The 3914-nt window shown below is 60.8% G+C and overlaps 1 protein-coding gene across 1 annotated transcript in view; it reads left to right on the top strand.

Annotated features, from left to right (window-relative positions):
• Positions 1-3914, top strand: part of NACC2 (NACC family member 2) — an 83218-nt gene that overhangs the window by 340 nt on the left and 78964 nt on the right. The window lies entirely within an intron of this gene.

The raw sequence follows: 3914 nt of genomic DNA, 5'->3' as shown, positions 1-3914 counted from the left end.
CGGCGCCCCGGGTGTCCTGAGGGGCGACCCCGGGCGGGACTCCGAGTAGCGCGTCCTGGGGAGACGCCGGCCCTGGGCGTCCTGCGCGTCTTCCCCTTCCCGCTCTTCCTCTCGAAACCCATGGCCTCCCCAGGACCGGACCGACGGAGATCAGCCTTCCGGGGTGGGGACGCCGCGGGCGGGAGTGGCCCCGGGCCAGGACGGAGGGCGACCCAGCGCTCCCGCCCGGGTCGGAGCAGCCTCGCATCTGCCTGTCCCTCCCGGTGCAGGTGGACTCCTGTTCTGGGTTGTCTCTGCCTCCCATGCGGACCCCAGCCTGGGGAGAAACGGGTGCGGCTGCAGTGGGAGGAGGCCCCGGCCCTTACCGCCTGGGCGGAGCTGAGTCTTAGGGCCAATGCACCCCTCTCGGGACCCTCGGAGGCGAGCCGAGCCTGTGTGCCCCGCTCTTGGAGGGAGGGGATCTGAGGCCTTCCCGCTGAGTTTCCTGCTTCTCTTGCTGATGTAGCGTGGGGGTCAGAGGTCAGAGGTTACTCAGGCCCTGTGCCAGGCTCTGTGGGAAGTTTGCTGGTGGCCTCTCCTTATGGTGCAGTTTAGACCTGTGGTGGTGTCTGTTGGCAGGTCTGCTCCCCTGGATCTGGCCTCCCAGACCACCTCCCACCGCCTCCTGCCTCCTCCTCCTCAGATTGGAGGGGTTTTACTCACTGGTGGTTCGGCTCGTCTCCCAGTGGCATCTCCTGGGACCCAGTGGGCAGCCCACTGTGTTCTCTGGCTGATCCTGCCTGTGGGCAGTGGTGGGCTGGGCTAGGAGAGGCCCAAGGTGGCAGTCCTTCCTGTCCTGACTGGGCCCACTGCCCTGCAAAGCTGGCCTTGACGAGAAGCCTGTGGCCACATCAGAGACACCCCCTCCAGGTGTTTCCACCCTCCTCCTTCCCACTCTTTGGCAAGATGACCACAATGGGAGCCCAGGTTGTGGCTCTTAGGGCTCCCAGTGTCCCCAGGAGGAGCAGCTGCCATAGTTTCTCAGTTGCACACACTGAGGGTCAGGCAGCTGCCACCCCGACCCACCTCTCCACAGTCTTCACCTCTTCCCACGGTGCCCCTCTGGTCCTCTGAAGTCCATCCCTTCCAGGAGGACCTTTGGCATTTTCTCCTTGGTCACTGTTGGGGAGCACTTCAGCTGGAACCCAAGCAGAGGAAGTAAAAGGAGGTGCCACCCGAGGTGATTGGTCCCATCCTCTAGGACGAACCCTGAGAGTAGAACAGGCTGTCACTTGTCACCTCTCCATGGTCACACCCAGGGCAGGATGGTGCTAGACATGGGCCTGTGTGAAGCTGACCCAGGTGGTGTCCGGTACTGAGCTGATCCTTACAGCCGCACGGGCGCTCAGCATCTCCTGGAGAGCAAGACTGTGCTGGTGCTGTGCTCAGCAGCCCACCAGGCTGTCTCAGCTGCTGGATGGTATGCAGGGACACTCAGGGCCTCCCCTGGGCAGGGAGCTTATGATTAACTTTTTACCAAAGCCTTCAAACCTCTCCAAGTCTTCCAACTAAAGTGTGAGCCTGCGTCATTCAGACAAGGATGCAATGGTTTCAGGGCTGCGTGTGGGTCCGGGGGCCTGGGCTCATCCTGCCCTTTGGCTGGTTTGTCTCTGAGGCTGAGCATGTGCAGTGCGTTTTCCAGGGCTTGCCCTGTCACCACGAGAGCCTGCCCTGTCTGATACTTTTGGGACAGAACTGAAGAACCCTGAGGTCTGTGCCTTTGACCTGCATCCCTGGGTACCAGCACCTCCTGGCCCCTGGCCGCTTTCAGAGGAGTAGGGCCTGTTTCCTTGTCTGTCCTGCCCACCCTGCCTCTCCCCTTCTCATAGCCCGCTGGGGTTGGCCATTTCTTGCTGGGGCTCCACACCCCCAGCCTACTCCCTTCCCCGGAGTTCTCCAAGTAGGGCCCTGCAATAGATCCTGAGGGCCAGTTTGGGCTACAAGGAGTGGGTGGACTGCCCAGGTTTCAAATGTCCTGGGGACAACAGATGGCTCCCCCTCATCCTGGGATACCCTGGGCTTTCTGTAGACCCCTGTGTAATGAGCTCATTCAGGAACTTGACCATGGTAGGGTCACCCCAAGTCTGCTGCTCCCTCTGTCTGGTGCCTGCCTATATGGTGGTAGCTGATGCCCACCTGTCTGGTGGTCCAAGTTGGCTGGCCGCTGCCCACTGTGGGGGTCTCAGGATCTCAGGACAAGATAGGCTGCCTTCCCCCCAGCGTCCCTATGGGGTGCTCTTGGGCGAGGAAACCTGGGGCTGGGCTTTCAGGCCTGATCTCTTGAGGGGGAGGCAAAGGCCGGCAGTGTAATGCCATGGAAAGGGTCTTCCCAAAGCCAGGGAGAGGACATAGACCCTGAGCTGCCTCTGGTGAGCATGGGCCCCTGGAGCCCCACCTAGGGAGTTTGTGAAGTGTGGTTGGGGCTGGGGCTGGGGCTGGGGCTGCGGCTGTGTGGAGAGGTATCAGGACCTGCTTACTGGGCCTCTCACTCTGACCTCCGCCAGGCCCATCTGGCTTCATGTCTGCAGCCGGCCAGGGGCTCCCCCTCACTGGCATCTCTTCCCTCACCTGCAGGCTTCACTGGGCACCCCCTCAGCCCTCCTAGAGGTAGGCAGGAGGAGGGTGGCTTGGCTTGGCCAGCCTTTCTCTATCCAGTTCCCCACTGCACCCCTCTTCAGAGATGTGAGGCCCCCATGCTCCAGGAGGTGTGGTGGGAAGGGAATATTCTGGGGCCTCAGTTTGGGAGCCGGATGCTGGACCCCTGCTCCTGCCTTCCTTGCTGGGTAGGGGTCACCAACTCCTCTTTCTTTTTTAGCAGACCCTTGTTCTCCCTAGGCCTGGCTCTTGATGAGATCATTTGCAAAATATGCTCCCGCTGGCAAGGCCAGGCTTCCTCACTGTCACCTGCAGCTACTCCTTTGTTGGGAGCTGGGGAGCCTTTATTGTTTAAAGTTTGGGTTTTGGAAATGTAAGCCCTGCGTGTAGGGTTCTCATCAGGCTACAGGTAGGCCACATGGAGGTAGGCCACATTCTTTGTCTGGAATCTGAGGCCCCTGTCATTTTGGGGCATGAACACTGGAGCTGGCAAGGGAGCCAGCTCAGCTTGGGAGACAGTCTGAGTAGGGAAGGGGTAAGCTGACCTGGCTCCACTGCTTGCTGGCCTGGTTCCACATGCCGAGCCCTGGGGTATGTCTCCTGAGATCACTCCCAGTGCCTGGCTGTGTGACCTTGAGGGTGTAATCCACCCATCCTGAGCCCTGTCTGCCACTGGGCATTTTCATGCTGGTTGGGCCTGGCCTGGGGGCTGTTGGGGTGGTAAAACTGCTGGGTCCAGTAGTGGTTCATAGCCCTTTAAGAAGAGGCCGCTGCTCCGTCCCCAGGGAGGATGGGAGGCATATTTCTCTCTAAGGCGTCGTTTGCAGGTCCCATGGGAGGGAGAGGCCGGTTCTGGGTCTCTCCAAAGGAGTCTCCCCTCCTCCTCGGTGCTGGGCCTTGGCGGCCAGGAGGGCACTTGGCCCTGTACAGGCTGTAAGCTCCTGGGCCCGCCCAGCGCCTGCCCCCATGCCTGGGAAGCAGACAGGGCTGGGGGCGGGGAACAGAGGGGCCTGAAAGTGCCCATATATAGTCACTGGGGTGAGCAGTGAGCTGGTGCTATAGGGATGGCTCCCAGGCCTGGGTCTGACCAGCCCTAGGCCCAGCCACTGGTCCCTCAGGGTGGTCTGGCCCCCAGGATAGGGTGGGGTCAGCTATGAGCAAAGGGGACTAGATTGTGTCAAAGTGTCAGATACAGCAGAGTTGGCTTCAAAATGTTTGTTGATTGAAAATAAAAATCTCGGCTCGGCGCCTATAGCTCAGCCGGCTAAGGCGCCAGCCAC

This window comes from Otolemur garnettii, unplaced genomic scaffold, assembly GCF_000181295.1.
Source record: "Otolemur garnettii isolate 467f Iridium unplaced genomic scaffold, OtoGar3 scaffold00087, whole genome shotgun sequence".
Lineage (NCBI taxonomy): Eukaryota > Metazoa > Chordata > Mammalia > Primates > Galagidae > Otolemur > Otolemur garnettii.
Note: the sequence above shows the minus strand (reverse complement) of the source record. Positions and strands in the feature narration are given on the sequence as shown.